Genomic DNA, 10,046 nt, shown 5'->3' on the forward strand with positions numbered 1-10,046 from the left:
ATGCAAGCTGCAATTTTTACACGTGCTAAATTCCATCATGTTAGCACTTATCAGTATTTGAAATACTATTTTTTAAAAGCATGCTAGTTTTCCTTCCCAGTTTACATCAACTGTATGTTTGAATATTATTTTTTCTACATCTGCGTTCATATAACTGACAATATTTGTTAGAGAAGAAAAAGCCAAATACATGGCATTTTGGCAGACCCATAGCAATAATCAATATCTTTTCCTAATATCTTCCTTGTAGTGTGCATTTAAATATGGGGAATCTTCAATTTTACATCAAAGAATAAAGTTTTAAGGTAAAATTTTGTGGATTAGGAGTTCTGTGATTTCAGTTTGTAAGGCAAACAGAATCTCCTCAAAAAATCTGAAATCTTACGGATGGATATGTTATTAATAAGACGTTATCTCTTGTGGAAATTTTCTTTATGGAATTTTCAAATATATTAGTTCATATTATCGTCTAACAACCCTGAATATATTTATGCTTTAGTTTGCCACTTTATAAAGTGAACCTCCAAAACACTGCATTAAACAAACTACTTGGCTCAAGGGCATTTTCTTACAATTGCATTAATGTTTTTCTTATAAAGATTGCATCACATGGCTTTGATTCAAGAGAGTTGAGAAAATAAATGCTTCTAGGTTTCTCTTGGATTCTGGTTTCCATCACTAAATTTCACCTTGGCCCTCCACTCTCCTCTTAACTCCCTTATTTATAACTAGCCAATTGGTTATATAATTGTCCCCTCTAACACTTTTTCTTAACCTTGTCCCAGTGCCTTCTTCAGTTTGAATAAATGCTCTCGGTACTCCACAGCCTTTTCTCATCAGCATGCAACCTCACTGACCAACATGACAGAGAGAAAATTAAAAGACATAAAAGGTGGGAAGAATTAAATAAGAGAAGTGGATTTTCTGTACGGGCAGGGAATGGATCAAGTGACTGCCTAGGTATCTAAGTTTTTATTTTTATACTTTCCTTTCGGGAAGTTCTCTAGCAGTTAAGACAAACAACTGATTTTATCCAAAGACACATGTAAAAAACACACACATTGAGGTCAGTTGAAGTTCTTTCACAGAGTGTGTATTGAATTTATCCTTAGCTTATGAAAAATAAAATATATGGAGTTTTGGGAAAGGTAAATGCTACAGTAATACTTAATCTGTGACCACCTCTGAGGTTAGTATATCAATAGATCCACAAGGAGACCCAAGACAAGAAACGAAAGTTTCATTCAGTTGGTAACTTAAGGCACTTGAGGTTCACATTTTCTTCCTCCTTTGTATTTGATTGAGTGTTTGATTTTCTAGCATATAAATGAAGTTAACTTAGAACCACGACTTTATTGTAACATACATTCCTTTGTCTTTTTGTTTGAGGCTATTATTGATAGAGCTACTCAGTTTGATGGGGAGATAAAAATAGAAGATTTTGACAAGATCAGTCTGATAAAGAGAAGTAGAAAATCAGACTGGGAATAAGTTTTAAAGCTTAGAAAAGGAGATTAATTTTAAGTCTATGTAAGATGTGCATGAATATTTCTCTTAAATATCACTCAGAGGTCTAGAATACAAACTGTAGATTCTTCCTAAAAGGAATTTACAAAAAACACAAGACTTGTGCTCAGCACAAGATTATATGTTTCTTTCAATCCTGTCTATCCAATGTATCACTTACATTCCAATAATTTCTAACCTAATAATTTAAATTGTCCCCTTTACCGTCTTGAAATAAAATTCATTGAAAATCTAACCTGACTACACAATACTGTTTTAAAATCAATAAAGGCCAAGCTGTTGTATGAAAGAGCAATAAAAAGCAGTATGCTAAATGAAGTAAGTCAGACAGAGAAAGTCAATCTGATAAGCTGAGTCCACATTAACAAAATGTCTTTAAGTGTGAGAATCCTTTGAGAACCACTGCCTCAAACGGTCATGTGAGTTTCCATCTGCATGTGGATGAGTTTTAATTTTGTTTGTAAGCAGGGGAAACATACTTCAAAGCCAATCTTAATCAGAGTTTCTACATGAGAGCGAATTAAAAGGCAAAAGTCTCTCTCTACAGAACGTAAAAGGCCAGAAGACCATATTTTTGCTTTCTCTTTGTGTACTGCTCTCCCTCCCCTCTGAGTCAATGCTGCTTAACAGTGATATGTCAACTGGTGATGGTCTGCAAAATGTTTGTTACCAGTCTCAAATGATGTACAGAATTTGAGAGTAATCACTTAGAAATTAGATAGCAATTGAACAGAGTAATTTTATGCCTGTTGAATCTATTGATAACAAAGTAGGAATTGAATTTTGTGTCTTTTTATTTCATTTCTTCTCCTAATTCATTTTTTATTGTATTTTACAAAGGTATTGGTCCATGACAGATTGGGAAAAATAAGAAGTTCATCTTTCATCCCAGATAATTGAGAAGCATTTCCCCAGACAACACTCATGGCTGCATTTCACAAAGAACTCCTACCTACCCAGGAAAAATGCAAAACCACTACTTTAGTGATTTATGCAATTTAAATTCGCCTTATGTTGAGGAGGAGAAGGTACAGATGCAGTAAGTCTCTACGGAGGTAGCCCCATTATGGTTAAAAATAAGTCTTAGAAAAATTATGCAGGCAAAAGTCACTCCCTCGTCTCCTTCTTCTTTTATATTTCTCCAGGGCTGAGAATTCTCCTCTTTCTCAACGTGTGTCTAGAACCATCCCTCTCCCATCCACACTTTATGTCTCAGATCTGTACTCTCTAAGAAGTTACCATATTCCACAAATAGTCTTCAATATTCACTAGCTATTTAATTGGTTGTATCTTCAAGGCTGGTATCTCCTCGTAAACAATTAATCAGGTGATTAAAGGAAATCAATAAATGTAAAGTTACCCAAACGACAATACGTTTACATTCATATGGGTACTTTCTTTTTTTAAAAAAAGAAATCTCAGCATTCTACAGTATTGCATGTTTGTTGGGAAAACTTAGTGGGGGCTATGGGCTATCAAGAACACTACATTGTGAAAGCACTCTTAAACATCACAGTTCTTGAATTCCCACATAGGCCTTTATCTTCCTTTCTTACACTTATATCTAAACCTGCTCCTGCTTCTATTTCTGCAAAAAGCATAGCACTAATAGTGCTGGCAGATATATGATAAGGGATGCTCTCGTCTGTTTGTCTAATGTGAGTAAGGGCATTAGGAAAGATGAACTATGGTCCGTTACAAAGGAAAATTCAAAGACGGTGGTCACTAATGCACTCTTATTCCTAGACTGTAACACCAATTCCTATATTATATTGGAATTTTCCTGGGAAGTCCATAACATTTTAGAGTTTATGGACTCTCTGAAGAAGCCTGTGAAACAAAAAAAGAGAAAAGAAACAAAATGTCAACTCCTCACATTTCACAGTTTTAGGGGATTTACAGACTTTACAAATCCATACCCTACATTCATTCAATCCAGGCTGAGAGTCCCTTTTCCACACCAGCAAGAAAGGGGGAGATCGTCCTTGAAGAGAGAAGGAGAGACGGCAATGGAAGAAGAAATTGTCATCCATTCACAATACTTTCAAAATCAAGAAAAGCTACACAAAATGTAGAATATTGCCATTAACAGCATGCAAAAATCCTACAGCCCTCCACAGAGTTTGTTGCTGAAAAATTAGGCGATGATAAAAATAATTGTATAAATTGGTACCAATTAGTAGTAGTCATGGTGAGATGAATGTAAGTAAATCCATGTAGGAAAACATGTGGTTTAGGATCACAGATTTTATGATTTTAAATTATCTTGATTTTTTTTCAATAACACACAGAAACACTATGAAGAAATGCCTGTGTATTGTTTAGCACAACAGTGAATCTGGATTTAGCATTCCACTTTAATAAGCTTTGTTGCGAGTGACACAAACAGAGCTCTGGGGAAAATGACAAGATGCATCTTGAAAGCTAGAGATCGAAAAGGAAGAACAAATGATGGTATAACATAGAATCCTTACATCCTTACCTTATTTCTTTGTTTAAAAGGTGCGTTATGTTATGGCTTCTGTGAGTCCAGTAAGGCACTGAGAGAGAACAGCTATCCTTCCTGCAATTTATTAGCTGTTATTAGCTACCATCTATATTGCAGCTACTATCTAATTGAATATACATATATTTCAATTGGGACATGGTGATGGTGGTGGTAGGAGCGGTGGTCCTCAAAATGTTTTAGCTTTAACTCACCCCAATCATGTAGTACATATCCAGTCCATTAAACTGCCTCTTGTCTCTTAGAAACAGATCTTGTTTGAAGGACTTCTAAGGATTAAGGGTTTAATTCTGTTGGTTTCACATGTGCCAAGAGAGTGTCATAATAAATTTACACTTTACAGCTTGATGAACCAAACTGTTCTGACAATCCCTTGCATCTTTAGTCGCAGGGGGATTAGACACAGGCTGTTATCCAAATCTCATTTAGAAAATACATATCTTTTCTAAAATAACTCATCCAAACTTGTTGCACACCTTTCTGCATCCTAATAAGTAAGATACAGAAGTACATATGGTCCTCCAGGAACTTACTTTCCAAAATAGGAAAACACAGGCATATTAAGCAGTGCCATTTCAGGGGAGTAGAAAAATCACTTCATATGGATTCCTTACTGGCATTTTGGACCAGCTTTATATTTTTTCAGGAAAAGAAGTTAAAAAAATAGAGAGAAGGAATATTCACTCTTTATTTCTGCTTAGTGAAGGATAAGATCAGGGATATAACAGGTTCACATTGATGAGTAATTCCCAATTTGTAGGATGTATGTCCCTGAGAAACAGTTCTAAAGAGCTCACAAAATGTATACGCAGACCAAATGTATTTTATGATATCAATAATGCATTCCAAACATATGAGATTTTCATCATTATGTGGTTTCTAATAAGGATGACACAGAAATACATAATGTTGCTTGCTGTGAACATTTTGAGTATCTAAGAGTAGACCACAAACTCAAAAACTTGAGAGGAAATTTCTATGGCTTCCTGACAAAGAAGATACTGTCTATTTGGCTCAACTTGGAGATAGAGACTGCTGACTTGCTTTTTCTAATATGCAGTGTCCAAACGTAATACAGTTTAAAAGAGTTGAGAATTCCCTACTTGTACCCTCAGAGATGCAACTGTTTCAATATTTTGCCAAAGATCGGAACTGAAGAGTATTTTAAGCATTTTATTTCATTTTTACTCATTTTCTCCCATCTATGCTTAAAAATGAGTAAAAGTGAAATAAATAAAAATAGGGATAAAATAAATAATTTGATTATTAATTTAGGAAGATAAAACAACTGAGTTGAAAAGAACAATTGGCAGAACAAGAGAGTATGTAAAGAATGGGACAGATTGCCGGAGACCTTTATCTGAAGGTAAGAAGATTGATGTAGAGCTGAAATCCAGGAACCAGAGTTATTATTCTCATGCTGCTCCATCACTTAAGACAACCACCAAACCATAACAAAAGAAGATCAAACAACTAATGCTTGCGGCATTTGCTCACCTGGAGCCACAACCTATTTAGAATGTATAAATCATGAAAAAACTAAGGCCGTTTATAGGACCTCAAATTCTGTAGATAATGTTTCCTAAAATTCAACTGCAGATGCCATACTTCCATTCAAAATAATTTTCCTCCACTTTACACAAAAAGGCAAATATTTTGCCTACCACAAACATTATTGTGGTGACTTTCCCCAGGCTTTAAAATTTTCTTGGGTGCCAATCAAAGAAAAGACTCTTGTGGCAGAGACTACCATGCTCATCAAATATTCCATCTGCTTTCCCAGATTTCTCAACCCCCCCGTTAGGTGGGACAACAGAAGTAGTTCTGACTAATGGGCTGTGGGTGGAAGTGTTGTGTGTCACCTTCATGCCAAAGCAGAGATGGACTAGAATGTCACTCTACCTATTTCTTCTCCTGCTTTATCAACCATACTACTGACATTCCAAATGCTGGGGTATTCATCAGAGTGGGTCTCTTAGTGCCTATGTTACTGTAGAGTAGAACATACATCTCTCATCACACACACACACATATTAACACATCAACCTTTATCTGACATAGAGAATGAGCAGGAAACAATTGTTTTATGCCGCTGAAATCCGAGGTTGTTTGTTACCCAAGCATAATTTTGTTACTGTAATATGTTTTCCAAGGCCATATTAGTGTTACACCATAAACCACTATATATTGATTGCTGGTTCAAATCAAAAACTCAAGAGATGTTTTCCCAAATATATTCCACAACTGAACATTAACTGGGTTGTTCCAGAATCTTAAGGCTAACTATTTTTGGATGATAAGTGGTAACATCAGTGAATACTATGGAATTATTGTTTTCTTTATTTTACTGTTAAATGTATTTCTTTAGAAAAATTTTTTTACTAATTGCCATAGAGTGATGATATAAGCTATTCAGCATTCCCAGGGATGATGGTGCTGGAAAACGCGTTATAGCTAAAGAAAGCAATTCAAATAAAAATCAAGAAAAAAAGCACTTGTCATATTGATACCTCCATACCATGTCTGGGAGCTGGAGCAATTTCCTCTAATGTGGAAACTATGTCTAAAACGGCAGCTTCAAAAGGAGTCACTGCCTAATTCAATTGATGCCAATCTACTGTCATTTCTAAGACATTTATCCTCTTTTCTGACTGCTTTGATATTTACTTCATCATCTCTTCTTACCACAAGTATTGTCATCCTGAGACATTTCTATAACCACCTATCCTTTTAACATGTTTACATCCTCAGCTTCAATAACCAGCATCTTCACTCTGTTTCAGCCACATGTAAATTGGCATCACCCAGAAATGTGAAATCCAAACATCAATCATTCTTGACACAGTATCTTTTTTCTTGTCAATTCCATAAATATATTATTTTATACTAGTGAGTCTCCAGTCCCTGCGCTATACAACCTACTTTCTCATTATATATAAGCCCCAATCTCCTGTCACTTTCCTTCTTATCTAGCTAGAGATTCAAAAAACAAAACTTCGACCAGCTTCTTTTCAATATCTTCGCCTTCTTTGCGTCAGGAAACAAAGTAAAAAGAAACAAAATAAACTCATCCATGGAATAACATAATCATCTGGCTCATCTCCTCCTACACCTGGGCTACATGCTATTATTAAAGAAAATAATAAAACAAACAGAGAAGTGTCTATAAGATTCATGGTTTGCAAATGTGTCTGGGTGTTTAATGCAATATAGAAATTCTTCAATGAGTTCCAGGTAATTTCTTTCACTGATTCTGCTAGTGATTATTTTAAAACTGTTTCTTTTCTCAAACTTCTGAAAACAAAATCGCCACTGGTTCTGAGCAGACAATTTCCCACTCTTCTTCACTTATGTACAATTTGATTTAAACACTTTCAAATTTTTCCCACCATACAGGTTTTTACCCACAATAATAAATTGTTTCAAAAAGGCAAGAGTATTTGAATTCTTGGTGCAAGGCACTGATAAGAGCTAATTATAGCTCTAATACTTTATTTGATGCAGCTTGATTGACAGCTTCCTCTTTACATTTCAGCAACACAAAGCAAATTAAGTATACTTCTGATGCAAAGATCCTTCTATAAGAATTTTCAAAAGGCACATATACTGTTTATTGCAGCAGGTGTAATATTTGGTGGTGGTGATAAATTTCTCATTATGTCCGGCTAAATAAGCACAGATTTTTTTCCAGAAGAGAGAAGAAAATGTAGTAATTTTGATGACTGTAAGGCTTCAGAACTATAAAGAGAAATTTTATTGTTTCCCAGAACACTGGCCATGTAGAGTGAAGTGTTTGTGCTGGGGAGCTAGCATTGGCTTTGGCGGTAGAAAATTTGAATCGGAATCCCAGTTCCACATAAATATCTTTGAACTAGTTTATTTTACCTCCTTGAACTTCAGTATAGTCATCTTTTTAAAAGGAATTAATGACACCTCCCTCATAAGATTGTCCTTAAGAATTAAAATTATTTAATTCATTGTGCAAAGCTCCCAGCACACAGTCGATGCTCCTTATATGAAGAGTTTTTGGGTTTTTTTAAGTGCAGGTAAAGGTTGAAGTAATAGAGTCAAAATTAAATAATTAGAACATGTTAGCGTGGGCCAAGATCTTAATTGCAGATCTGACTACCTAAAAGAAAATTAAGAAAATTAAGTTCTCAAGAAAATTAAGACAGGTCCAACAACGCTCCTTACCAACACTCCCATCTTGTAGCAGCTGGGTGGTGAGAAAATTCCAGTTAGAGCTCCCATCTTTAACCTCAAGACAGCATTTGACACTAGTTAAAATCAGATGGGCAACAGTGTTAAGATAGCGTTTATGCTGTACATATTCAGATTGAAGCAAGAATTTTTATTATAGAAAAATTCCAAATTGTGGCAAATCATAAAGATGAGTATTTAAATTACATACGAACCCTCCACCCAGTAATAATCACAGCTAATATTTGCTTAACAACTTTTAAATGGGATTTAAAAATATGTATTTACTGGATATTTTTCTAAAAACTAATAACATCTACATGATATTCCACCATTTGAATGTACCACAATTTACCAAAATACTATATGTTAGACAATTCAAGATTATTTTATTGTTTATGACACTAATGAATAACAATGAAATAATTTCTGCCGATCTTCAACAATTTATCCTGGGCACAAAATTATTGGGTGAAAAAGGTTGAATACTTTTTACATCTTTTTGTGCATTGCTAAATGACAGCATCTTGGCATATTGGTAGAAAAAAAAAATATATATATATATATAAGTGAAGAACCAGAGAGTAAGATTTTATTCAGGAAAATGAAGGAAAGCAAGAGGACAGGAATCCTAAAACTTTAAAGAATAAGTTGAAATGTGGTGCACTGTAGGAGAGACCACCTAGAGGCCACCTCCTTGGTCCAAGAACTGAACCACAAACCATGGGGCAGTGAAGCAGCTGCACTTAATAGCTTTTGTTTTGTTCATTAGTTGTCTCCTGTTGAAAATCTCTCTCTTCACTTTTTCTATACACATATATACATCCTCCTCCTAATATCCTTTATCATGTGATAAAAATGAAATGTGCTTAATAGAGGGTCCCAAGGACCTATTTGATAAAAGCCGTGAGCTTTTATTAAAAGAGCATATACAACATGAAACAAAGTATCTTGTGCACTGATTCTGACACTAAGGAGAATGGAATGTCTCACTTGGTTCTCACTGATAATGGAGTCTGCGGATTTTCAAATATCACTTCCTCTGGGAAACGTTCTCTTATTTTCTAGTAAAAGATTGCCTCCTCTGTACACTTAGAGTAAGATTTTTATTCTGTGTCTTTATTTTTTTCCTGATTTGTTTCTACCTCAAATTTATTTTAATTTATAGCGAACAATTATTGAGGCTTTCCCAAAGGCTGGAGATGACAATCCTTCCACGCATGAACTTTTTGTTGTCATCTCAGCATCAAGTTCAGTGCTCAACACATACGTTAGAAATACTCAGAATTACTTGAATAAATAGATAAAAGGATAATGCAAAGATACAATGGTAAGACTTTCAAGTGCAGAGTGTTACTTAAGTAAGTAGTGGGCCATGCAAAGTGGAGTCATTGCAGCAAATGCTCTGAATTACAGATGTCTTTTGCTTCAAAGTACTTCTGGTTCACAAGTGTGTCTGATCACGGGGTGGAATCCTAGTGTGCTCTACAAATAGTATTCTTGATTTTACATGCCTTAATGTGAATGAAATTGAGATGTGTTGATGAATTTGGGAAATTCCAAGGATATAATTACTTCACTGACATTGAAGAATTCTATGTGTAAGTTTACTAAAGGTCTGAGCCTTTGTCAAATACTGTCCTCCAGTGAGTGCTGACTGTGTGTTTGACGTTACATGAACTTCAGGAGGCAGAGTGTCCATCCAGGCTGTCTGTGTTTAGAGGACGTCACACTCTGCCATGATAGGAAGTCTCTATATTTGAAAGGATCATGTCACAGCAGGTAAAATGGTGTTTGTGTTACTAGAGGTAAG

The sequence above is a fragment of the Equus caballus genome, chromosome 20, assembly GCF_041296265.1.
Source record: "Equus caballus isolate H_3958 breed thoroughbred chromosome 20, TB-T2T, whole genome shotgun sequence".
Taxonomy (NCBI): Eukaryota; Metazoa; Chordata; class Mammalia; order Perissodactyla; family Equidae; genus Equus; species Equus caballus.